Source organism: Hemicordylus capensis, chromosome 1 (assembly GCF_027244095.1).
Source record: "Hemicordylus capensis ecotype Gifberg chromosome 1, rHemCap1.1.pri, whole genome shotgun sequence".
Taxonomy (NCBI): domain Eukaryota; kingdom Metazoa; phylum Chordata; class Lepidosauria; order Squamata; family Cordylidae; genus Hemicordylus; species Hemicordylus capensis.
The window spans coordinates 79,925,198-79,953,166 of record NC_069657.1 but is presented as its reverse complement, the minus strand read 5'-3'; the positions used below and the strand labels follow the sequence as shown (position 1 = coordinate 79,953,166).

Genomic DNA, 27,969 nt, shown 5'->3' with positions numbered 1-27,969 from the left:
TACCAGAGAGCCTGCTTCATTTTCATTTCAAAAGATTTCTTACTCCCTTGAGGGGCAAGACTCAGTCAAAAGCAGGGAAGGAGAGCAACTCCATATTTCTCTTCCTGGAAAGTAAAGGGTAAAATGAGTTAAATTCCACCACCAAGTTGGAGCAGGAGAGAGAGGCAGCCTAGCAGGCCACAGCTGTGTGATTTGGCAAAGGCAATACCAATTGATGTATCTCCCCCCCACCAAAGGCACAGGAAACGTCAGCACACCACTGTATGTACACAAATCAAACCCATCCATTGAAGAGGGGTTAAACTTGCTTTACTAAGCTCTGAGAATACAATGAACAATTTCAGCACCCCATTCATTCCTAGCAGATTTCAGCTCCTCTTTCATTCCTGCTTCTGTTTCTGTAGTGTTCTGGCACATCCTTTTAGAGAGAGAGAGAGAGAAATTATTCAGGGAGGGAAGCTCGTTAGAACCACCACCACCGTCATCCAGTTCTTTAATCCATAGCATTTTGTTGTCCATTGCTCTTTGAACTGGCCAAGAAACAAAGGTTTAAGTTTCTCTGACTATTCCTTCATTATCTTTTTTTTTTTAACAATTATGATTAGCTAACATTAGCATGCCAACTTGAAAAACCTGTATGTTTTTATTTATCTTTAGCAAGGAAAGGAAAAGCTTTACCATGGTGCTTCAATTCAGTGGCTCCATGCATAAGCCATTTCAGATTCTTATGTAACATAAGATAAAAAAAGAATATTTTAAAAGACATGGTTTTTAAATGTAAGGTTCACAAATCTCTTCAGCTTCCCTGCTGAGGCATGGATGTGGCACGAACTCTGTCCTTTCCCATTCCAGAACATTTTTGAGGTTGGTTGGTTGTTTTTTTGCAATTAATTGAACATAGAAGGCTATCCATTCCTAAGTTTCCAGTGCTGTGGCTTGCTGGAACTTGTTCTCTACGTTTTTCATAGGTGTTTTTCTTACTGGGATCAGTCCCCCAAGAGCTTTAAGTCATGTTGTGGGGTTGTATTATTTTCCTCATTCTATTTTTGTTTTGTCTACCAATCTCTAATTATTCAAATATGAGTGGTGAACTAAGATTGGAAAGGTCTGAATAATATTGTTCTTGGTATACGATGGCTTAGGGCATAATCAGAGAAAAACTGCCGTAAAGAAGTGGATACTCTCTGGTAGTTGTGAAATATCATGGACAAATGCAACAAACTAGAGACCCACAACTCAAAGTAATAGCTGACTATTTCAAATGATAGCTGAAATTCAGTATTTCCCTTGACCGGTTGCCTGAACCAGGGCTGTCCCTAAGGGGGCGCTGGGCTAGGGGTGAATCAGCATGTGCGGGGCCTCCTTAATACTTTAATCTAATATGCATAATATGTAAAACACAGACACAAACATACACAATTTAACACAGTTGCATTCCAAACTTGAATTCCAAAACTGAATTCTCTTGCAATAAAAATCTCATTTGAAGGAAGACACTTGGATTCCCAACACTTAACTCAAAGTTGCCTGGTGGCCAGTGGCCACTATATAGATTATAGTTAAACAATCCATTATATACGTTTGATAATTTGTGGAGAATGCAGTAATACTTCCTAATGACCTACAGATACCAGGTTTTGCATGAACAATCTTGCCACTGAAATTAGCTGAATGCACTACTGTTTATACTAGAAAATGCGGCGGGGGTGCGGGGGGAGGTTTAAAGATCATTTTGCTTGTATTTTCTTTAGAAGAAATCATCAAGGTAACTAGCAGATTTTAACTGTCATTGTTCTCAATAGATGTTCACCGCTCAATAATCAGATCAGTAATTGCCAAACCACATCATTCCCCAAAGAAGGAGATCTTTCTCAGTTTCACATTTAACATATATAGTCATTATTCAATAAAAAAATGAAAAACAGCAAGCACATTAATTTTTAAAAATCTATTACCTATATTTAAATCCTCTATCAGTGCAATCCATGGAAAATGACTTTGCCTAGTCAACAGCAGGCCTCACCTACTAGCAGTGTTCCCTCTAATTTTTTTCATATGTATGCGGAATGAGCTTTGTTCTGGGCGGCAGTTTCAAGACAGTGTGCACACACATGAATTCAGAGTGGAGCCTTCTTGATTCAACCTGAGCATGGGATCTAAAATTAACTGAGAGGACATCAAAAAACTTGTGAGCATGCACATGTGTGCATGCCATAGAGGGTCATCTCCTGACTTACACACACACACACGCACACACACAGTCCTTTTGCCTCACCTAACTCAACAAAAGCTCTTATTTTAATCAGATTTGGGTTTGGGATTTAGCAGCTAGCCATTTCCCGGTGCTTAGCCACACATAGAAAAAAATCAGAGAGAAAATCTCCCAGAGAGCCACTCAGGGTGGGGGTGGGAGTGGGAGGGAGAGAAAAGATTAAAACTCACACAGAGAGACAAGTTTAAAAGAGTCTGTCTTCTTCAGAGCAGCTCAGATTGCTCCCTCACTCCGTTCAAGTTGGAGAGATCACACATGGCCAGGAGTGTAGAAGCAGAGCCAACAGTATCTTAGTTTTGCAGGAATAGGGAGGAGGAGCCATCAGCTTCCTTTCCATGGGGCGGGTGGTGGTGGTCGTTAAGCTTTACTTCAAACTTCAAAATGGAACTTTTGACAAGGTATAAAGTCATTTGCAGCATTCAATAGAACTGGGAAGTTATTAATTACTGTACCCATTATGCTCCTTTAGGCTTTCTGCACACCCAGGGGGACTTTGACTTAACTTTTTTTTTTACTCCCCCCACAACTTCTGAAGTAGTTTGCCTGTAGTATGCAGGGCTACTGCTTTTTTAAAAACAAGCCCAAAGTCTGTGCTGGGTGAAAGTAGTAGATAGTAGCAACCCAACACTTTGAAGTGTTCAAAAAAGCATTGCTTATCAGCAGCATCAGGCTCTTGAGCTGTCCAGTGGGAGACTGCTGAGGCTGTAGGTTTCTGCTGTGCATAAGATTTCCTCTCCTCCTTGTCGAAGCAGCCTCTGCTCTCCCTCTCCCTGCCTCCTTCGTGTGCTGCTTAGCGCCAGTGCACTTAAACCCTTTTTTACATATCTCCCCCCCCCCCACCAGCCGGCATTCTTTCTGCCACTTAAATCTTGCTGTGCTGCCAGGGTGCTGAGGAGGTGGCTCCAAGATGCCGGGAACCTCCCCCGTCCACTGTCCTTCTCCAGCTCCCTCTGCAGATCTCCTTAGAAGTCTTGCAAAGGGGAACTTTGTATTCTCCCGACATCACACTCCAGAGGTGGAGGAGGGTGGAGGAGGCAGCGCAGCCTGGCCGGTGGAGACTAAGAGGAGGAGGAGGCAGCGGAGGGGGGAGGGGGAAACTGGGATTTTTGCAGGTAGGACAAAGGTGGTAAGAGCAGCAGCTGCACAACTATGTGGCTGCTAAAAAACAGCTGTGCGAGGGGGCCCCTGCTTGCCTGCTGGTGCGGGGCCTCTCCTGACGTGGGGCTAGGGGTGACCGCACGGGTTGCCCCACCCTAAGAACGGCCCTGGCCTGACCTATAGGCTCTTTGTCTCTCCATCATTCCTGTAAATAGCTCACAGACCCTCATGTATGTATTCATTTTATTTTATTTTGGTCCACATTTCTTCTGCTTCTTGCACAGCAGTCCAAAATCCTGTGATCTTTTCCTTTGATAATGATGAAAAATATTGTTATAGTCCTCTTAAAATATTACTTCTGCCTACAACAAATGGAGCACTAAAAAACGGTGGGACCTCTTGAATGAAATAATGCATGATTTTTGAATGAACCCTTGAATGAAATAATTGTACGTGATATTTCAGAGCCTCTGCTCTGACCATATACTGTATAACAGTCTTTGGTGAATGGCATTAAGCTGGGTGTTGTTGTTTTTTAGCTAAATATATTTTAGTGTATCTTGTACCCATTTTAAAATGCTTGAACATACAGACAGTTGCAAATGGAAATAAGTTTTGATTACCAATATTATAAATACTAATTCTCAATTTCTTAAAAATTTAGCCAAGTCACTGAACATAAAAGATAACCAAGGTCATAGTGTTAAATTCAACAGAATGAAAGGAAAGGAAAAGCTGAGAGTCATAATAGCTTAAATATGTACGTGTGCTATAGTAAATATATGGAAGAGTTGTTCTTACCTTCATTCAGAAGAACAGAATATAATTCTATATTGTAAAACAAATTAATGTAGGTTGATGAAAGAAGAACATGTCTGTCAGGTTGCCATTTAAAGAAAAGGCTGTATAAATATGTATTAATTATAATTCAGGCAATAGTGCTCTTGTCTCACTCCAAAAAGAAGGAAACTTTGATGAAATATAACCATCAAAATGCCCAGGCCTACAGTGTTATGTACTTTTGGCTAAAATGTTACAAAATAAGGGAGGAGAAGGAGATTGTTAAAAGGCTAAACATTCCATTCACAGTTTCCTTGAAAACAAAACAGACTGCAAGTTAATCTAAGGGTATGAGAAAACATAATATTAGGACATGCAACATTGTGTTCCACATCATTGTTATTTCTTGATGTGAACAAAAGGAAGAGACGTTTAATATCAAACTGGAGAGGGATGAAGTGGCCACATTTGCAGATGAGACTAAACTACTTAGGGTAGTGAAATCCAAAACAGATTGTGAGGAGCTCCAAAAGGATCTCTCCAAACTGGGTGAGTGGGCGACAAAATGGCAAATGTGATTCAATCTAAGCAAGTGTAAAGTGATGCACATAGGGACGAAAAACCACAGCTTCACATGTACACTGATGGGGTCTTAGCTGTCAGTGACTGACCAAGAGAGAGATCTTGGGGTTGTGGTAGACTGGAAAAGGTGCAGAAGAGGGCATCCAAGGTGATCAGAGGCCTGGAGCAGCTTCCTTATAAGGCAAGGCTAGCATCTGGAGCTTTGTAGTTTGAAAAGGAGGTGACTATGGGGAGACATGATAGAGGTGTATAAAATTATGCATGGAGTAGAGAGAATGGACAGAGAGAAATTTTCTCCCTCTCTCACAGAACTAACACCAGGGGTCATCCCATGAAACTGATGGCCAGGAAATTTAGGACCAAGAAAATGAAGTAGTTTTTCACACAGTACATCATCAGTCTATGGAATTCTCTGTCACGGGATGTCGTGAAGGCCACTAGCTTGGATGGCTTGAAAATCAGCTTGGACAAATTTATGGAGGAAGAGTCTATCAATGGCTACTAGTTTGGTGGCTATAGGCCACCTCCAGCCTCAGAGGCAAGATGCATCTGAATACCAGTTGCAGGTGAGCAACAGCAGGAGAAAGGGTGTGCTTATGCCTGTGGGCTTCTTAGAAGCATCTGGTGGGCCACTGTGGGAAACAGGATACCGGATGAGATAGCCCTTGGCCTGATCCAGCGGGGTTGTTTGACCCTAGCTGCAATAACTCTAAATGTGAAGAAGTACAAGGCTTTGCACCATAATCTTTAATCAGTGGGAACTAGTCAACCTTGAAAATTGTGGAGCTTCAGGTGATACATACTGAGCTCATAGCAAAACTGCCTCTCAAGTGCATGATTACTTCATGTATTACTACTGAGTTAGAGGTTGTCTGAAGATTCTCTCGTGAGCACTGCTGTCTCTCTCTAGGTAGCCAGATGGTAGCCTGATTGACTTCTGAATTGTATATTATGGCTGGAAATAATACCAGATAATGTATCAGGAGTATGACTTTATTTTACTTCTAACTTCCCTTGAAATTTGTTTGGCCAGCCTTTGAGGCATAGTTGAGACCTTGGAAAAATTAATACAAATGTACAATATTATAGTCTGAGCATTGTGGTTTCAAAATTAAACCACAAAGCTCAACACAAATCATGGAAAGAAAACTCCTACAGGCTGGAAAAGAAAATGAAAACTGCAAGACCACCCACCCACCCACAGCTTTAGTCTTCTGGAAACACATGTAAAATTGCTTTAAAATGTTAACATTTGAAAGCTCAAAGAAACAGATGGTATGGAAGACAGACAGGACAGATCCCTCACAATCCAATTTAGCAGGTTAGTATCTACAGTAAGGGAACAATTTTAAGCATGCACATTTCCACTGGAAGGACATACAAAAATTAAATGAAATAAAGTCAGGGAAGAGGAAGCCAAATGCCATTCAGTGAACATAGATCCAAGTTATAGTAACAGTCAAAGTGTAAATATTTATTTATTTATTTATTTATTACCTTTTAATACCACCCTTCATTCTAGGACCCTAGAGTGGTACACAATTTTAAAAATCATTAAAACGTAATCACACTACAAAATCAGAAAACATTCGCCATAAAACTAGTATAAAAGGTCAGTCAGCAATCAGTTATCTACCTTACTGGCCAAAAGCTTGCATATAGAGGCCAATTTCCAAATGTCTACAGAAAATTGGGGCAAGTTTGAGACCCATAAAGATTGAGAAAGTGAGAGAGAGTGTGTAGTATGTAGGTAACATCCTTTATGCTTATGAAAAACCTGTCTCATAGATACTGTAAACATTTGTGCCTTTACCGTTTCTTGATCTCTTCTGAGTGCTGTGTAAAACAAGCAGGTTTAGTAGGCCAGGTGTGCAGATTGGAACTGCCCTTTATATTTAAACACATCTTTGTTTGAATTTCTGAATCCACAAATAAAAGCACACTTCTACATACTAAGACCGTTTTGAAATTAATCCCCAAGAAAGGAAGAGAATTTCTTACCTTAAGTAAGTCTTTAAAGGTGTGCTGACTAAATGTGGAGATGTCAGCAATCGAGGAACTGAAATAAATAATGATAAATACAGCCGTTTCCCTCCTGCAAACCAACTAATATTTCTGGAAAAGGCTTTAGATCTACTGCTAACTGAGCAAAGGGGCACTTTTTGAAGTACTGATTATCTCCTATTTAGCAGGCGGAGAGCAACCATCTCTTGCCTCAACATAGCATCCCTCCAGTGGTTGACCATTGATCTCTACCTTATATTTCTTTTTAAACTCTGAGCCCTTGTTGGACAGGGAACCATCTTTATTTATTTATTTTTATATGTAAACTACTTTGAGAACTTTTGTTGAAAAGCAATATATAAATATTTCTAGTTGTAGTAGTGCAATGGTTCCAATACTGATGGGAAGCATACCCCTCATGAGACCTCAGACAATTGCAGGTGCCCCAAACCTGCCTGCCCCCCACCCCCACCCCGACTGTCCTACTGCAATAGTAGTTTCTCTCCCCCCCCACCCTTTTTAAATTTTACATGGACTAGAATGAGACTGGTCTAAACTACAAGGGACTTCCAGGAGAGCCCGGAAGTACTCCTGGGGTGCTCAAACTACAGTTAGGAATCACTGATCTTCTGAATTATTACAGGCAGCTATAGAAGAAATTTGTTTATTCAGATTTCTAACTATCTGCAGAGCTATAGTGGAAAGCAAAACATGTGGGGGAAGTGAAGATTTCAAAAAATTTAATAAACATTTTCCCATAAATTAAATAAGATCTCTAATATCCTTCATTTCATGTTCATTTAAAATAATCAAGTTATGTTTATAATAAATAACTAAAAGTGCATTTTTCTGGCAAACTGATCTACATTTAGGAGGTCACTCTTCATATAATCCAAGAAAACACATGAAATATGACATTCCCACAGTTGCAATAATGAGATGCAAAGGAATAGGCTCTCCAGACAATCTGACAATTGCCAAACCCTCAGGACACTGACTTTGACAACAATTCTATTGCTAAGGCATCTTTTGTTATAGACAAGACAGAAACAGATGAAGAGAGAAGCTTGGGAATGATCCAGAATAGCCATCATTATTAAACAAAGTGCAAACAGGAAATACAGGTTTCCTTTTGTCATAGATTTTCTTCCAGCTGTCTAGCACAGCTGCCTACACACAATTAGAGATACTCCCTAACCAGTTTTGGAAAAACTTCACAAATAAAATTTCTACCAAGGGTTATTAGTATGTCTCTAATTACATAAGCACTCATTGAGGCAGAAAGGAAAACTTACTGTGATTTTAACTGTTAGCTGTTTGTCTAGAATTAAACAGAAAATATGGGGCGGGGGGTCCTGTACCTGCATCAAAAACATTCCTAAAAGTATTGAATGGTCTCCAGACGTCCTCAAAGAGTCCTACTTTTCATAAAAAGTAAAAATTTGCCTGGAGGAGTAGCTCTATGTGGAAAGAGGGTGGGAGGATTCAAACTATAGGTCTGCTACTTTTATGTGTTGTTCATGTACATAATATCTAATACTTTCAGAATCTATTCTATTCTGTTTATTCTGGAGTCTGTCTGTTTTTCACATTTGAAAAATCATTAGCAATGTTTTGTTAAGAATTTTGAGCCTTGGTTAACAAGCTCTAGACCAGCACATGCTCTGTGTTAAACTGCAGTCATTAGTGATTCCTTGTTCAGGCAGGGATGGTTTAATTTTTACATTGACCGTCTGCTGTAAGTAGTTGTTATAGTGTATTTTAATTCTGCCTCTCTAATTCTGCAGATCTCATCAGGGGAGCATTTCCTCAGTCTCTGAGGAGAAAAGAACTTACCTTAGCAAGCAGAGCTCTTGATAGCAGCCATTTTGTAGTTGGCTGTGTAAGGAAGACCTTGTGGTCTCTAAGTCCCCTAACTGTGATGCAGCCCATCTGCATGTGTATAATTTGTCAGATTGGTTTCCCCCAGCAGTTCCTATACTGAACTTTCACATTGTTTTTTTTTAGAATCCACCCCCCACAATTTAAAAACTGGCTTGTGGTTTGACAGCACACACTGCTATAGAAAAATGGCTCAGTAAAGCCTGAGTGCACATGCACAATATCTTTTATGCTCATTGAGCATTTTCTTGTCTTTCTAACTGTGTTTAATAGCTATTTCAATCTGGAGGAAGTTGGTAGAATGTGTATCTGAACCATAGCAAAAGTGGAGCTGAATTAGTCTCTTAACAGAGGCACTCTACTCAGACTCTTTATTAAAAAGCGCTTCAGACATTCCTTTCAGTGTTATTTGAAAATATAGAGAGAAATACTTTGTCTACTTAAAGTTTAAAAGGGTGATCCTGTAATGATCAGCCCTTTAAAAGGTTGGGTATTCGGAACAAGACTGATGAGAGGGAAGTTGTACATGAAGACTTCATGGGAACAGCAGAACAGAAAAGGCTCTTAAGATATGACTAATATTAACAGGATAGCCTACAATTGAAAATAGTTCTTTGGGTTTTTTTTCTTTTCTGATGATCTTCAAAGCAATAAAACTGTTGTCCAGGTCTAGAATGAAGAAACTTTTGCTGAACTCTCTAGAATGAACTACATTTTTTAAAGAACACCTGATTTTCTGTTCAGAATCATAGCTCTATGTTTCCTACTAGTTTTGCTTATTGTTGGGATTTTAAATTAAAGTGAGATGTTTTCAAGACAAAACTTAAGTTTAGGTCGAATGAAGACTGAAGGAGTGATTTACACTAAATTATAAAGAGCAGTGTTTAAGTCTCAAGGAACCTTTTAACCTTGGGGAACTGCAATTAAATTTTAAAGAATTCTGAATTCAGTACTTTCTACTTCTCATTTTCCTCTTCTGACCCCTCTGCCCTCTCTGTATTCTTGCTTACATCCCCGCTCCATTTCCTTTGCTATCTTTCTTGCCCTCTGAAGCTTCTCCTCCATTTTTGGCTTGTCTTACACCCCTGCTGTTTTTCCCCCTCCTTCACTCATGGTTTTTGTGATTGTGCCCTGCCTGAGTGAAGGGGTTCAGAACAACTTGGAGCCAGACTTTGAGCTTGAATAAACATTTTTTATGGCTGACTTTGGCCTGTTCAATCCTATCACTGTGCAGGGAGTTAGACTGGATGAAGCCTTTCAGCCCTATGATTTAATGAGGATCACCTTGAAGGAACTGCCCCTAGGAAGCTTGACCTCTCATTTCAAAACAGAGACCCCTGGGTTTTCCATAAATTGCTTATAAAGCAGTTTAAGCAATAGTGCTGAAGTTTTTTTTACTTTATGGATATCCATACAATTGTAAAACTACAAGCCCGCTCTACAAAAACCATCATATAGGTATCCACTGCTAAGAAGGTTCTTGTTACTATCAGCTAATGCTGAGACAAAATGTGGAACCATGTTTCATGAACACTTTCACACACCCTCCTTGGAATGTGCCCATCCTTCTTTTTGGCAATTTTTTGTACTCCTTTACCAAAAAAAGAAGAAGTTCAAAACATAGCAGAATTGGATGAGTGTCGGGGGAAAAGAGGGCATGTGACCCCACTGCTGAAGCAATAGGGCTGCATCCAGATGTTCATCTGCTCTACATTTCTTTCTGTATTTGAATACTCATCTCCATCCATCATCTGCCACATCTAATCATGTACAACTATCCTCTGTCAGAGCTGGCTTGGAGTGAAAAGCTTGTCTCCAGCACTGAGGGGCAATAAAACAACTAGTGTTGTACGACAGGAAGTATTGCCTGGGCAGTGGGAATTTGTTTCTTTCTTTCCTGTCATCCTCCCCACTAGAGTGAAAGCAATGACTTATCTTTGCACTCAAGAAACTTCCTCGTGTAGCTAGCTCTGATTGCCTACATAGTGCCATGATTCCTGATTGGGAACATACAGTGAAGTGTTCTTGTTTAAAACAGCAGCAGATTGAGGAAACAATGGTAGTGAGCAGCTGTGAAAAAATGCACAAAACAGTGGATGGTAGAGGTTTTTCATAAGCCCTTTCTTTCTTTCTTTCTTTCTTTCTTTCTTTCAAAACAAAAAATTTCATGTCAATATGTTTGACGTGCGACCCCCAAGCATTCACCAAAGCTTTTTACCTAGACTTGTAGTTTTAAATTATTTTAAGGTTTTAATTTCTGTTTTGTTTTATGTTGCTGTAAACCGCCCATAGACCAGTGTTTGAGGCCGTGTACAAATATAATAAATAAATGAAAAGCAATCTCACAAGAGCAGCATAGCATTTCTATCCACCATCTTTAACACAGTCCAGCAGCAGAAAGTAGGTAAACTGAATCCAGGTTATGGGTTGCATGGCTCCTTTATCTGGAGATTCTTATATCTGAGCAAGTTTTCTCCTTTTATTCTCTTGAGAATAAAAACATGTGCAAGTCTGTTGGAAGAAAATGACACCACTCGAGTCTCAATCCCAGATTACCTAGGCATACATTATGCCTAGGTAATCTGGGATTGAGACCTGAGTGGTGTCATTTTCTTCCAACAAACTTGCACATGTGCAGTGGGGAAGTTCTTGACTAACAAGCAGAAGGTTGCCAGTTTGAATCCCCACTGGTACTATATCGGGCAGCAGCGATATAGGAAGATGCTGAAAGGTATCATCTCATACATCATTTCGTACCATTGCCTCTAGAGAAGGCAATGGTAAACCACTCCTGTATTCTACCAAATGACAACCACAGGGCTTGTGGGCATCAGGAGTCGAAATCAATTTGACGGCACACTTTACCTTTAGTTGGGTTGGCACAGAAGCGCACGGGGCGGGTGGTCGAAAATGCTTGACTAACAAGCAGAAGGCTGCCATTTCGAACCCCTGCTGATATGTTCCCCAGACATACACCTTACTTTGCTTTAGTATGTCTATGATATAGCACATTTTCCTTGCAGAGGTCCCCACACAATTCAGCCCTTATTTCAATGGCTGTTTAACTGGACATGAAATGGAGAGGAGATTTCCAGTGCTTACCTCCCCTTTTGCTTCAATTTATGTAATGCATAATGTAGCACTTACATTTATATACCGCTCTATAGCCGGAGCTCTCTAAGCGGTTTACAATGATTTAGCATATTGCCCCCCAACATTCTGGGTACTCATTTTACCGACCTCGGAAGGATGGAAGGCTGAGTCAACCTTGAGCCCCTGGTCAGGATCGAACTTGTAACCTTCTGGTTACAGGGCGGCAGTTTTACCACTGCGCCACCAGGGGCTCATATGTAATTCTTTTTTAATATGTAATTCTTTTTAAAACTGAAGAGGAGGGAAGTCTTCTACATGAAGAAGTTCATCTAGATGAAAATCAGCTGCAGCCTATTAATGGCTGTAGCCCAAGATCAGGACTTTAGGGGACAAAAAAACATTGAGCTGGACTGGACTGAGCTGGCCTCTAGCTCCTGGTGCTGGCCATGGGGGAGAAGATTTTCATGTGGTTTTAATTAATTTTGATTCTTTTCCTGAAGGCAATTTCCTCCACACAAAGTATGGGTAGTGGTGTTCAGCCAGCTTTAGAAAGGATTGGCTTCCACTGATAAACAAATAGTATTTGTGTTCTGAACGTCTGTGTGCACATTGGCATATATAATTAAACAAGTTTGGTTAAGTGATTGTTTAAGAGCACAGAATTTCAGCTACTTTTCTTTTCTTTTCTTTCTTTCTTTCTTTTTTTTTGGTTAACAATGAAACATACAAAAAAAAAAACCCTTCAAGATGCAGTATTTGAAATTCTCTGTTCTCTTGCTTTCTGGGGAAAATAAGTGAACAGCAATGCCTTCTTTCATAATGGAAAATCCTCTTATCCAAATGGGATGATCTTTCTAATTTGAGAGAATTTTTACTAGTGTGACAGACTTTGCCCTAGCACAAAGGGCAAGAATTTCTGCCACACAAATATAATAGAGAGAAAAATTCTGAAACCCGCCCTCCCCTCTCCCTCTCACTGCCTTAGGAACAGTTTTTTAAACATATTTATAAATCAAGACATATGCCATGAAGTAATGCTGGTTTTATTATATATATTTAACCTACCTCTGTCTTCCCACCTGTCTGGATCCTGATTTCCATGCATCTGGGTCACATTCGGGAAAACTGTATCGGAAACAGAGGGGGAAGGGAAAGCGAAGAGAGGGCAGGGAAGCATGTAAGGAAGCATAGCACTGCAGAAAAAGTACCAGGTACTTTCATATCTTTCCATCTTTTCTGTAGAACTGCCATTAAAGGATGCTCAGAAAGTATTTCATTGCCATGTAGCAATGTAGCACCAAGACGTATATGCCTACTCGAGTGCTGTTGGCTAGATAAAAGCCAAGAAGTGTAGCCAGGGTTCTTTCTCCCAGTATCTTATACTGGACAATGAGATTGGAGAACTCTCTCCAGCACAGAAATAGTGCTGGAGAAAGTTCATCATGCCTCAAATCATACCTTTTTTTCCTTCTCAGCTGCAAGGAAAGCAGTGTCAGGTCAGACTTCATTCCTAACTTGCTGAATATACTTGTCACTGCTCTACAAATTTATGCTCAGGTCTGTGCTTATCCAGTGGGCCTTTTAAGAGATTGTATCTCTCTCTTCCATATTGGGAATCTGTTTTGCCAAGCAACTGGGTTATTTCTAGCTTGAAGTAAATTAGCCCTTCTGTTTTGTATTTTATAGCACTTCCCCAGAGGCAGCTGTTGCAATAATCCAGCAATACACACTGCTGTTTTTATTTTCTTTTTAAATTTCCTAATAGCAATATGTGCTTGAAGAGCAGTCTCCATACATTGTACAAAGATACAATGAAGGGAGATAAGAGAGAGGAGAGGAGAGCTGGTCTTGTGGTAGCAAGCATGATTTGTCCCCATAGCTAAGCAGGGTCTGCCCTGGTTACAAATGAATGGGAGACTTGATGTGTGAGCACTGCAAGATCTTCCCCTCGGGATGAAGCCGCTCTGGGAAGAGCAGAAGGTTTCAAGTTCCCTCCCTGGCTTCTCCAAGATAGGGCTGAGAGAGATTCCTGCCTGCAACCTTGGAGAAGCCGCTGCCAGTCTGTGAAGACAATACTGAGCTAGACAGACCAATGGTCTGACTCACTATATGGCAGTTTCCTATGTTCCTAAGCCTAAAATTACTTAACTATCATTTTCAGATAAAGAAGTGGAGAGGCAGGGTTCTGAATATACTTGGCCCCCTTTTCTAGTTCTTTGAGTCCCAAATGGTGAAAGGTAAATGTTACAAATATGGTGACCAGTGTTGGTCACCTGGACCTCTTTAGTTTGCAAACCTAGTTATGAAATCACACAAATAAACTTTCCGTGCTTATTTTTTTGTAGCTCAGCTAGAAAAATAACACCTAAATTATGTTACATAGGAACCTAGAAAGCTGCCATATACCAAATCAGACTATTAGTCCATCAAGTTCAGTATTGTCTACACAGTGACAGCAGCTTCTGCTGCAGAATGTTGCAGGCAGGAGTATCTCTCAGCCCTATCTTGGAGATGCCAGGGAAGAAACTTGGAACCTTCTGCATGCAAGCATGCAAGTGCTCTTCCCAGAGCAGCCCCATCCCCTAAAGGGGATTTCTTACAGTGCTCGCATGTAGTCTCCCATTCAAATGCAACCAGAGCAGACTGTGCTTAGCAAAGTGGGCACTTCACTTTACCTGAAACAGTCAAAGGAGTTTGATTAAAAACTTATTTGAACAGAAAACCTACTATACCTTAAATAAAATCTATTAGGCAAAGTGTACACCATAGTAAAGGAGGTATGGGGAAAATAGGGCCAAGGGAAAAGATGTTTTGCGGGGGTAGGAAGGAAGGAAGCAAGTGGTAAGGGATGGAATCAGTAGGGACCTAAATGGAGGGGGAAGATGAGTCAAGAGGGACAAAGGAGTGGGAAATTCTCAAAAGAAGACTTGATGTAGGCACAAAGGCAAAACCAAGTCTGCTGGAAACAGTTAAAGAGGTTAAGAGCTGGTACTTGTCCCCCTGTTCAGTTACATCTCTTTATTTAATTATTTAATTTCAGTCCAACTCATAAAACAGTAATTTTAAAAATGGCTTGTGAAACAAACTGTTTTCAAGGATTGCTTAAAAACAGGCAAGGGTGGAGCCTGTTTTCCCTCTCTGGGCAGGGCCTTTTAGAGTTATTGTACTTCCTCTGAAAAGGCACTATAAAGGTTGAAACCATGCCAATCCAACTTTTAACCAGGATTGACAACCATATATCAAATCCCAGATTACCAGTCCTGATTAAATGTTGGGTTGGGCAGTGCCACAGATGAAAATTTCTGGGTTCTTACAACCGGAAATTGGGAGAGTGCATGGTGTGCAAATGTCCTGATTTGATCAGGCAGCCTCATACAGGTCGTGAGAACCTGCCCATGATAGTATATTAAGCCCAGTTCAAGCAGTTTCCATTTATCCATTTTTAATACTCTTGTCTTCAAATCCATAATATGAAGCTAAAGTGTGCATTCTGCACAAATTCCCAAATGATGCTGTTGACAAAGGAAATGTGCATCAAATCCATACAGATAAGCCGTATATGATAAAGTGTAGGCAAGCCTGGAGAGATTGCACTTCTCTCTTATTGCATAGAGCACAGGAAACTATGATCTTTGAATTTAATTTATAGAGTGATCATGCCTTCTGGACATCTTTTCTTCATTCCATTCAATAGCCTTCATGATGTAAGTAGAATTAAAGAGTATACAATAAAGTCTAGAATTTGGAACCTCTATTCATAGCCCTCTTCAGATGTTGTTCACCCAAGTGCTGTTCATGATTACAGCATCGGAAGTGGGTAGGAATTCTCAACCTGGTGCCATCACACTCAACCCCTGAACCTCACCACTCACTGTCACCGTGTGTGAAGAGGGAAGCGCTGTCACTGTGGTGCCTTCTGTGATCAACAGCCTTGGGCTGCAACCATGAGCAGCGAGGCCAAGGAGGTGAGTGGCAGCACCTGGCTGGGACTTCCTGCCCACTTTTGGTGCTTTAGCCGTGAACAGCACTTGGGTGAGTAACATCCAAAGAGGACTAGTGCTGAAGTTGCTACATCTTCAGAATAAACAGTTGCTTAATAAGGATATGAAAAATATAGAGGATATGAGTATTATGAATCACTTATTCACTAGACGGTTATTTCAGCTAACAGAGCTTTGCACATTTCAAAGTTAAGCAATCCTATTTCATTTACACAAGGGGATACTCTGTGTACCAGGTTTGCATGTTGAAATTGGCTGTTGTGGGGTTGGAAAGTGCATTCTTCGGGGCTGAACAATTGCTTCTACCTCCCAAATAAACATTTGAAATCATATGCTGCATGAGAAACATAACGTGTGAAAGCAATAAATTTTCAAACAGTGTATTATAGAATATTGTCTTTCAACTTTTCCCCCAACTGTTCTTTTGTTTACTTTTTTTGGTATTTTAAAGCCTTAAGTAATGGAAACTGGAGGGTATTTCTGCTAAATTGCCACCAATTACAGGAGGAGGACAACCTCTTGTATGTGTTATCTCTGTTCTAGGGTTGGTGGGAGCATTATTTCATTTCCTCTTTTCTGTACAAAACAGGCATCCTTTGTGACATGAGAAGTAGATTTTCACTTCTCCCCCACAATTTTTCATCTCCTGATTTAAGTCATCCTCAACCCCCGCCATCCTCCCCTCTCACTGTTAACAAATGGGCAACATTATTAAGTTAGCCCTTCAGTGCATGCCTGCATGCCACAAGTGTGTGTAGCTGTTCTGCTTGCTTTGGAATGTACTGTGTGCAACCACAACTGTAACAATTCCCTTACTGATCCTATTTGCTAGCTAGTTCCTCACAAGCTATGAGAATTCTAGCCCGTTCCACTTTTACTTGCATAACTGCAGAGAGAAAGCCAGCCCTTCAAAGCATTTGGCATGAAATGCACAGGTCTGGTGGTAGGGGGATCGAAGGGGAAAGTTTCTTCAGTTGCTGAGCTGAAGGGTCATGAAACCTTTTGAGTTCTCCGTCCCTTCCATCTTTCATCCTTTTTCAGGTCAGTAGGATCACATTTATGTTAACAAACCATGAGGCTTATCAAATAAATGTGGCAGCAGGTGTTTGGATCTGGCTGTCTCCACAGACCAGGCCTAACAAGGCTGACATTGTGGCTAAGGCCAAGGTAATGCAGAAATTACTCCTTTCTGGGTAGGGAGCCCCCAAGAGATTTCTGGGAACGAGTTAGAAAAACAAACATTGCCAAGAGCAGGACTTTAAAAAAATTAAAAAGAACAGTAGTCCTCTCTGTGCCAGACTGTGAAGACAAGCTTTTCCAATGCAGTATCCAGAACAGTAACTGGTTTCTCTTGAACATGTATCATGTTACAGAGGAGAGAGATTGTGAGAGAGAAGCAGTATGTTTGTGTCTGGGTGTTCACATCTGGAGGGGCAGCTTATTTTGGCTCTGGGCAGCATGTGGGAAGGCAGCTGTTTACTTAAGACACTAATAAGTGCCAGAAGAAAAAGAAGCAAGTGTACGGGGGGTGGGGATGTATGTGTGAAGATCTGGGGAGGGGAGGTTGACGCAGAGTTTATGTATTTCTAATTATAAATATAATGGTTTCATTTATCACTTAAGGACTGAATGGTATATGGCTGGAGGCCTTGTCTGCATTGGTGGCTTATTGTGTAACAATGTCTTTAAAAATTAAAAAAAATCTGTTTAGCTCCTGTGTTCCACACTAAAAATGTGGCAGGGAGGAGTTGATGTTTAGCTTTACAGCTGACAACACATCATTTGTAGAGAAATTCATGATAATTATGTTATTGTCTCTGACCTAGGTGGTAGATTTATTTGTTTGTTTGTTTGTTTGTTTGTTTGTTTGTTTGATTTCTATACCGCCCTTCCAAAAATGGCTCAGGGTAGTTTACACAGAGAAATAATAAATAAATAAGATGGATCTCTGTCCCTAAAGGGCTCGCAATCTAAAAAGAAACATCAGATACTCCATTCATTGTGATGGTGAACCACCTTGAGCATTTTGGAAAGGAAAGATCTAAATATTTTACATAAATCTGATTGTGTCCTTAAACTGCCCCTCATTTGCTTGCTTGCTTATTTATTTATTTATTTTATTTTATTTATCACATTTTTATACTGCCCAAAACGCGAGTTCTCTTTGTTGCCTTTGTCTTCCAACCTTGTTTCAAAAGATGAGCCTTATAGCCAGGTAAGTCTGTTCACCTGGTTCACTGCAAGATTTTTGGTTAGTGGGTTGTTTTTCCCCTGTTGTGTTTTGTTGAGAACTCCCTTGTATTACACAGATTGGCAGCACACACTATTATGATCATTTAATGGCTGCTGTGATGCTACTGGTCCAGTAATACCCAGATTTTCAGTCTTCTCAAGAGCATGACTTTGCTTCGTCCATCCAGTTTGACTTTTGTAACTAGAACATTTGAAAGTCTGTCTTAATAGCTAAGTTTAACTCAATTGTGATCAAATGATGCAATAACATGTAGTAGATTTCCTCTCATACCTATTACATTTTATTGTACCGTGGTGTGACCACATTTGAGTTAAACTTGGCTATTAAGACAGGGAGGGTGGTAATATTATAAGAAGGATAATGGAACCAGATGCAACCAAGATGGAACCAGACTGCTGGCGCTTAAAATCAAAAAGGCTACAGAGCAGCTTTTAAAATGACACCTGGGGAATAGCCAATGGGAGCTGGGCAGTATCCAGTTCGGCAGATGCCATCCTTTAAAGTGCAAGGGTGCAAAGGATTCAGATAAAACAGAAGGGGACAGAGCAGAACCACATAAAGAGCAGACAGAAGGCTATGCCAGCTGGTCAAAGAGTCAAAAGAAAGATAGCATACACCAGGTGAGAGATTCAGCGCATAGGTGCTTATATGCCAATGCCAGAAGCCTCCGAGCCAAGATGGGTGAGCTGGAGTGCTTGGTTGCTAACACAGAAATAGATATAGTGGGCATAACAGAAACATGGTGGAATAGTGGGAACCAGTGGGACACTGTTATCCCTGGATATAAACTCTATAGAAAGGACAGGGAGGGGCGCCTTGGAGGTGGAGTAGCACTGTATGTTAAAGAAGGGATAGAATCTACCTAGGTGGACCGGAGTCCTCCACAGAAACCCTGTGGGTGACAATACAAGGCCTGAAAGGAAATGTGCTACTGGGGACGTGCTATTGCCCTCTGGATCAAAACGCTGACAGTGACTGGGAGTTGCATCAGGAAATCAGGGAGGCATCAAGAAGTGGCAAGGCTGTAATAATGGGTGACTTCAATTACCCACACATAGACTGGGTAAATTCACAGTCAGGTAATGACAGAGAGGTCAAATTTCTAGATGCGCTGAATAACTGTGCCCTAGAACAGTTGGTCTTGGAACCAACCAGAGAGAAGGTGACCTTGAACTTAATCCTGAGTGGCACCAAGGACCTGGTGCGTGATGTCAGTGTCATCAACCCATTAGGGAACAGTGACCATAGTGCGATCAAATTCAGCATACATGCGGGGAGAGAATCATCAAATAAGTCTAACACAGACACTTTGAATTTCAGAAGAGGAAACTTCTCCAAAATGGGGAGAATGGTGAAAAGAAAGCTGAAAGGGATAATCAGGAGAGTCACTTCACTCCAGAATGCATGGAGTTTACTCAAAACCACAATACTAGAAGCCCAGTTAGACTGTATACCCAAAAGGAGGAAAGGTACCACTAAGTCCAGGCGAATGCCAGCATGGCTAACAGGTAAAGTCAAGGGAGCCATAAAAGGGAAGAAGACTTCCTTCCAAAATTGGAAGGCCTGTCCAAATGAAGAGAACAGAAAGGAACACAAACTCTGGCAAAAGAAATGCAAGGTGACAATAAGGGAGGCAAAAAGAGAGTTTGAGGAACATTTAGCTAAAAGTTTCAAGGGAAATAACAAAAGCTTTTTTAAATACATCAGATCCAGGAAACCTGCCAAGAAGGTGGTTGGACCATTAGACAATGAGGGAGTGAAAGAGAGTATTAAGGAGGATATGGAGGTTGCAGAGAAGCTAAATGAATTCCTTGCATCCGTCTTCACAGCAGAGCATACTGAGCATATACCTGTTCCTGAACCAGGCTTTTCAGGGATGGAGGCTAGAGAGCTGAGTCAGATAGAAGTGACAAGAGATGATGTTCTAAACTGTCTGGAAAAACTGAAAACTAGCAAATCGCCAGGGCCGGAAGGCATCCATTTTAGAGTCCTCAAAGAACCCAAATGTGAAATTGCCGACCTCCTTGCTAAAATATGTAACTTATCCCTGCAATCAGGCTCTGCACCGGAGGACTGGAAAGTAGCAAATGTAACTCCAATTTTCAAAAAGGGATCCAGGGGTGATCCAGGAAATTACAGGCATAATATGGTCTCTCCGGGTTACCCCTGAGACCAATCTGGCTGCCGCATTTTGAACTAACTGAAGTTTCCGAACTACATATAAAGGCAGCCCCACGTAGAGCGCATTGCAGTAGTTGAGCCTGGAGGTTACCAGCTGATGCACCACTGTTTTGAGATCATTCTCTTCAAGGAATGGACACAGCTGTTGAATCAGCCGAAGCTATTAGAAAGCGCTCCTGGCCATAGCCAGAATCCAAGAGCACTCCTAAGCTGCGTACTTGTTCCTTCTGCTGGAGTGTAACCCCATCCAGCACAGGAAGATCTAACTCCTCCCTTCAATTCCAGTCCCCCCACAATGAGCACCTCCGTCTTGCTTGGATTCAGCTTCAATTTGTTATCCCTCATCCAGCCCATTACTGCCTGTAGGCAGGCATTTAGGGAGTGAATGCCATTTCATGATGATGATGATGATGATGATGATGATGATGATAAGGAGAAATAGATTTGGGTATCATCAGCATACTTATAAATCCTGCGCCAAATCCCCTGATGACCTCACCCAGCGGTTTCATGTAAATATTAAAAAGGATTGGTGACAGAGTGGAGCTCTGAGGGACATATAATAGCAACCATTTTAAAGAGGAACTGTCACCAAGCTCCACTATCTGGAATCTGCCTGAGAGATAGGAGAGTAACCCCTGCCAAGCAGTGCCTCCTATCCCCAATTCCACTAGGCGATCCAGAAGGATACAAAGCTTGATGGTATCGAATGCTGCCGAGAGATCCAAAAGAACCAACAGAGTCACACTCCCTCTGTCAATTCCCCGGTAAAGGTCATCCATCAGGCTGACCAAGGCAGACTCAACCCCATAGCCCACTCTAAAGCCAGTCTGAAATGGGTCTAGATAGTCGGTTTCCTCAAAAACTGCCTGGAGCTGGTTAGCCACTACTCTCTCAATCAACTTGCCCGACCATGGGAGATTGGAGACCAGCCTATAACTATCCATCACTGAGGGATCTAGGGAAGGCTTCTTAAGAAGTGATCTAATCATTGCCTCCTTCAAACAAGGAGGCATCCTACCCTCCCTCAGCGATGAGTTAATGATATTAACTAAGCCATCCCAAACAATCTCCCTGCTAGATAGAAGCAGCCAAGTCGGGCAAGGATCCAGAGAACAAATGGTAGGCCGCACCACCCCAAGCAGCTTGTCCACGTCATCAGGCATCACAGATTGAAACTGATCCAATCTAATACTGCAAGAGGGATTGCTGGACACCACCTTAATAGACTCTGCAAAAACAGTGGAGTCCAAGTTGGCCTGAATACAGGAGATTTTGTCCACAAATAACCCATTAAAAGCATGGCAGCAGAACAAATTCCCCGGGGATTGGTTTCAATTGGAAGGAGCCTGAATCAAACTCCTCACAATCTGGGACAGCTTTGCCGGACATGAACCTGCAGAGGCAATGCGCGCAGACCAGAATTGGGGTTTTTGCCGCATGCACCGCCTCCGCACAAACCTTCAAATGGGCTCTATGCTGTGTCCTGTCACATTCAAGCCGAGTTCTCCTCCACTTGCGCTCCAGTCCCCTACCTTGCTGCTTCAGAGCCTGTAACTCCTTTGTATACCAAAGGGCCACTTTTAAAGCAGATCGGAAAGGACACTTAGGAGCAATCGTGTCTACTGGCCTGGTGAGTTCCCTATTCCAGGTTCCCACCAGGGCATCAACAGAATAACTGGCAGGACCAACATCAAAATCCTCCAAGACTTTTTGGAATCCTACTGGATCCAACAGCCGTCTCGGGCAGAGCATCTTAATAGGGTTCTCCACCCCTGCAGGGCTGGGTTGTGGCTGTGAAACCTACCTTAACCAGGTAGTGGTCCGTCCATGACATTAGGGAAACCACAGGATCCCACACCCACAGAACACCCCCCTGGTCCAAACAAAAGACCAAATCAAGTGTGTGGCTGGCAACATGAGTTGGTCCTGAAACTAGTTGGGATAGGCCCATAGATATCATGGTCGCTATGAACTCCTGAGCCGCACCAGACAAGTCAGCCTCACAATGGATATTGAAGTCCCCCAGAAACAAAAGTCTGGGTTACTCCAACACCAACTCTGAGACCAGCTCCGTCAGCTCAGTTAGGGGGTCAGTTGGGCAGCATGGTGGACGGTGCACCAACAGAATCCCCAATCTGTCCCTAGTTGCCAGCCTCGGGGGAATGGTATCCTTATGGACCACAGCCACTCCAACCCCCCACCCACCCACATCCCCTAACCTGCTCCATAGCAGAGTAACCTGATGAAAGAAGCTGGGCCCAAACTGGGCCACTAGCCTTCCCCATCTAGGTCTCAGTTATACAAGCCAGGTCGGCTCCCTCATTCATGATCAAGTCATGGATGATTTTGGTCTTATTCTCAACCGACCTGGCATTGCAAAGGAGCAAGGCTAAGTTCTGTGGATAGTTGGAACTCCTCCCTGAGGCCAGAGAGCTGACAGGGCAGCCAGAAGTGGAAACAGTTATTAAATTACTGGTTTCCCTTCCCCTGCAACAGCCAGCTGCTCTGCCAATGCCAATTCTTCTGTTCCCCACCCCAACAGTAATAGCTGCCCCAGAGCCACTGGACACGCAGCCGGCATCATTCTGCCCAAGAGAACCCAAACACATGACAACAAAAGGCCTGGCACAACCCAATAAAAGAGAGAACTAACAACATTCAGCCCAGACCTCCAACCCCACCTTATAACTCCCCCCCCGACCCCACACCAAAGGCCGGCTCCCTTTGGTGGCCATCTTTGGCGCCCATCTACAGGCGGTCCACCAGCTACGCCTCCCTCCAATATATGCTGCCAAGAACTCCAGAAATCTCTCCTCTCACGAGAGATCTCTGGTCCTTGTGGACAGGTGGAACAAGTCAAGCACTCAGATAGAAGGCACAGGTGGAATAGGGCAGCAATCCCAAGCCGGTCCTTCAGAAGGTCTGGGGCTGCAAAAACAAACCTTCTTGGCCGAGACAGGAATGCGCAGGCAGGGTAAGACGGCTGTTGTTCATCAGGAGAGGTCAGGGAGCTGACAGAATCTACCCCTTCCTCTCTTCACCCTCTCCGGTCTCCCAATGAAGAGAAAAGAACCAAATTGAAGTCAAGAGTAAATTGATACAGGGTATCTATCTAAATATTTAATTATCCTAAACGTACCCATCGCTAATCCCATGTGTGGCAGCTCTCACGAGAGCAGCTGCCTGGGGATAGCAACAGAGACGGGAGCCAGCCTGGCCTAGCCACCGGTCGGCCAGAAGAGGTGGCGGGCTGGCCTGGCCCAGCCACTCTCCGGGAGGAGGAAGAGGTGGGCTGGCCTGGGCTGGCCGCCAGGAGGAGGAAGTGGTTGGCCAGCTTTCTGGCCGGCCTGCAAGCCAGAAAGTATAGGGTCGGGCCTGGCCAGCTGGCCCGCCAGAAAGCGCAGGGTGGGGGCAAGAAGCGGGCGGTGAAGGGGGAGCGGCCAGCCAGCCAGAAAGCCAGGCATGTCGGCGTGGTGTTGGTGTGTGTGGGGGGAACAGTGGCAGAGGGTGGGCTGGCTGGAGGCGCAGATGCTCTGTGCCCGGCCCAGTTAGTATTGATTATTATGCCAGTTCCAAACTAATGTATCTTTCATCCTAATGACAAAAATAAAGATCCTTGATATTTTGCTTTAGCATTCTAGTAATAAATACTGAGCAGAAAAACTTCTCTTCATTTCCTTTTATGGGAACAATAATAAAGGGCTGCACCAGGCAAGAATCCATAGAATGGGAATAACATTCTGTGTATATGAGCAAAGCTCTTCTGTTCAAGGGAGAATTACAAAAATACATTATTAGCAGCTCGTTCAATATTTATCATTAAAACAATCACAATAAACTAACATCTGGATTTTTATTTAAAATAATTATCCTCCATTGTTTGCTTCGCTTTATATAGGGATCAAATGACACACAATTAAATGAATTCTCACTTTTTAACACCAATATATCATTCATATCAATCTGTTAACCAAAAGCCAATCACCTTGTTTAAAACACCTATATTAAGAGAACAATTGTTTTCCTATTATCTCTGACCAGCTGTTTTTTGCATATGTTCCTGAGTGTACTGTGAGCAGCTGGTAATGTCTGCATTGCATCCCAGGTGCTATCCTTGATTAAGGCTCTTTTTCTTGGTTTTTGTCATGGGAAATTCAGTACCATGTTACTCAGCTGTAAACTTTTCTGCAGTGTCTGGAGAGAGGTTGCAAAGGGCATTTGTTCCCCATCCTTCAGACACTGTGCAGCTGTACTTACAGTAAATTAGCTCATTATGAGTTTCTTCATGGCTGTGTGTCTTATATTGGTAACTATAATCATCCATGCCTATGCATGTTGCCTAAATTGCTCTGGTTTTTCAACTGTGCCAGGCTTTTCAGACAGCAGGCTCTACCACAGGTTTGCCGCAAGGCTTTACTGCAAGTACGGGGCATAACGAATACTCCAACACAAAAAGAGAATTTTTTTACCCCGGGCATAATCGGGCTGGGTTCCAATACGGAGGGGGAAACCCAAATCATGTGTGAAGTGCTCTCTGAAATATTACATGGACTTCGGGGTGAACATGGCCATTATGTGAACGCACACCCACCCTCTCAAAGCAACTCCATGGTAAAACTGCCGTCTGAAAAAGCTCCTGGTGAAACTGCCATTGTTACAGGAGGCAGCCAAAGCATCCTTGTAGGACTGGAAAATCATGTGATAGGCAGAACCCAATTGCCCAGTGGGCATGGCGTTGCTTACTGGGGTGGCGGGTTTCCTAGTGGTTAGAGTCCATTTCCCCTGTGCGATGACCCTGTTAAATACCCCCCCCAAGTGGTAGGGTGTGGAAAGGAATGCTTTTTTGAACTCACAAGCAAGTGGGTTTGAACAACCATAGAAAGATGTTCTAATTCATAATTTGTGTGTGTTTGATATTCATACTAACATTGTGTATACCAAAAGACAGATTCTGCACATAAAAATGGCAAGGGGCCATTTTTGCTGATCCCACCACCACCACCACTTCCCTCTGCAGCCACATCTGCCTCCCAGAATATGGCCTTGAGGGTTCCAGGACCCTCAGGGATGTATTTCTGAGAGGTATAGGTGGCAGCGGAAGAAAGGAGATATCAGCCAAAATTGCCCCTTCCCTATTGCATGCATTGAACTTATTTTTAGCCATGCAGCATTTATCTGGATATCAGTCTATTTATTTATTCACACATGTCAAATTTGTTGCTCTTATACTGCATACACAAAGGAGACATCAGCCACTGGAGATACACTATGCCAAGTTGAATAGGGGCAGTTGCTCTCCCCCTGCTAAATATGAGAATTACTTCAAAAGATGCCTTTTTGCCCAGTTAGCAGGGGAATTACTTCCATCTGTGTGCAGATTTTTTGAGGTACACTGATACTGAAGTCAATTGACTATCCACCTTTTGACCCTTGATCTTAATGGTACAAACATACATAAAATGTTTGTCCTTCCTAGACTAAATATATGACTAATAGTGTAAAGTATCATACATTCCATCTGACCTGTACTTTTAAGATCAGATTCAGTACTGACTAGTTACAGAATGTCACTTGTCACAGTTTTCTCACAGACCTAAAAAAGCACTTATTTAATCTAACAGTTCATCTGTAATGATGAAGGGATTTTCCACCTGTCAAGTTTCAAAGTATCAGCAGTCTACCCAAAAGAGATTAAAACAAGTGAATAATAATCAGATAAAACCAATCCCTTTACATACAGTGTACAAGCACTGAGATACAGTAAAAGATGAAGCATGTTTATATTACTAATCCTACCTTTGAAATGATGCCATTTGTTTCTTTTAAGAAGAAACATTTAAAATTACAAAACAATTTAAAAACAGTTTAAAACCATTAATAATTAAAACATTTAAAACAATTTAACAATCCTGGAAGGCCAGGCCAAACAGGTAGGTCTTAAGAGCTCACCTGGCGGCCAACAATGAACTCAAGCTACAGATTTCTGCCGGGAGCACATTCCACAGCCCAGGAGGAGCTACAAAGAAGGCCTGCCTCTGAGTTGCCACCAAACATGCTGGTATTAACTGGAAACGGACCTCCTCAATTACCTTAATGTGCAGTGGGGATCATGCAGAAGAAGGTGCTCTCTAAGGTAACCCAGACTTAAGCCATTCAGAGCTTTAAAGGTAATAACCAGCACTTTGCATTTTGCCCAGAAACATATCAGCAGCCAGTGCAACTATTTTAAAACAGACATAATATGGTCTTTCCGGGTTACACTAGAGACCAATCTGGCTGCCGCATTTTAAACTAACTGAAGTTTTCAAATTACATAAAAAGGCAGCCCTCAGTAGAGCACATTGCAGTAGTCAGACCTGGAGGTTACCAGCTGATGCACCACTGTTTTGAAGTCATTCTCTTCAAGGAATGTATGCAACTGTCAGATCAGCCAAAGCTGATAAAAACAACAGCGTAGGGAGGCTTGTGGCAGCTTGTGTGTGGCAGCCGCCACGGCCCCCTGGCCCCACCCCCGTGACTGATGTCACACACAGGGGCCTGACTTGCCACGCCCACGCATCTGATGCCACATGCAGGGGACATGGTCTCCCTCTCAAACAGGACCTCACAGCCCCATTTGAAAGGTAGAGCACCCCGCGTTGCGTTGGGCAGCATGGGCTGGAGCGACTCAACTCTCCCTGCCTTAAAGGTAGGGAGAGCCATTCCGGCTGCACTGCCAATGCAGCACGGGCTGATCTCTCTCTGAAACGGAGCCACGTACCCCCGCTTGGGAGGGAGATTGATTGGCCGCGCTGCCAACACAATGCAGGCTGATTTCGGCTCCAAATGGAGCCACACGGCCCAATTTGTGACCGAAATAACGCCCCCCGCATTTGACTTCAGTCGCGAGGTGTGTGTCTGGGGCTGTGCTCGAAGCCCCTGATTGGTGGCAGCCCAGTCTCTTTGAACCCATTCGCCCAGTGGTGGCTCCGCCCCTGGATAAAAAGCACTCCTGGCCATAGCCTCCACTTGAGATACCAGGGTGGAGGCCTGGATCCAAGAGACTCCCTGAGGATGTGGACAAGCTGCTTGAGGCGGTACGGCCTGCAACTTGTTCTCTGGATTGTTGCCCGACTTGGCTTCTTCTATCTAGCAGGCAGATTGTTGCAGGTGGCCTGGTTGATATCATAAATGCATCGCTGAGTGAGGGTAGGGTGCCTCTTTGTTTATTTATTTTTATTTATTTTAACATATTTTAATACCGCCCAAAACTTGCATCTCTGGGAGGTTCACAACCATTTGAAGGAGGCAATGGTTAGACTGCTTCTTAAGAAGCCTTCCTTGGACCCCTTAGTGATGGATAGTTATAGGCCAGTCTCCAATCTCCCTTGGTTGGGCAAGGTGATTGACAGGGTGGTGATCAACCAGCTGCACGCGGTTTTGGAGGAAACTGATTATCTAGACCCATTTCAAACTGGCTTTAGATCTGGCAATGGGTTTAGACAGGCTTGGTCAGCCTGATGAATGACCTCTACTGGGGAATCAATGGAGTGTGACTCTGCTGATTCTTTTGGATCTCTTGGCGGCATTTGATACCATCAACCATTGTATCCTTCTGGATCACCTGGGGAGTTGGAGATAGCTCCTGTCTCCCAGGTAGATTCCAGATGGTGTAGCTTGGTGACAGTTGCTCCTCAAAATGGGAGCTGCTTTATGGATTCTCTCAAGGCTCCATTCGGTCAGCAATGCTTTTTAATATCTACATGAAACCGCTGGATGAGGTCATCAGGAGACTTGGTGCCAGCTTTATCACTTGGTGCCAGTATTTAATACTTGGTGCC

General features: G+C 42.7%; 1 protein-coding gene and 1 long non-coding RNA gene across 10 annotated transcripts in view; one reads left to right on the top strand and one right to left on the bottom strand.

Annotated features, from left to right (window-relative positions):
* RAD51B (RAD51 paralog B) overlaps nucleotides 1–27,969 on the top strand; it is a 575,469-nt gene that overhangs the window by 379,726 nt on the left and 167,774 nt on the right. The window lies entirely within an intron of this gene.
* LOC128338850 (uncharacterized) lies at nucleotides 189–13,217 on the bottom strand. The gene is made up of 6 exons (XR_008312729.1): nucleotides 13,169–13,217; nucleotides 12,776–12,835; nucleotides 6,734–6,791; nucleotides 6,230–6,258; nucleotides 4,172–4,198; nucleotides 189–418 (listed from the first exon to the last, which is right to left on the bottom strand). It is a non-coding gene; the product is annotated as an uncharacterized LOC128338850 (long non-coding RNA).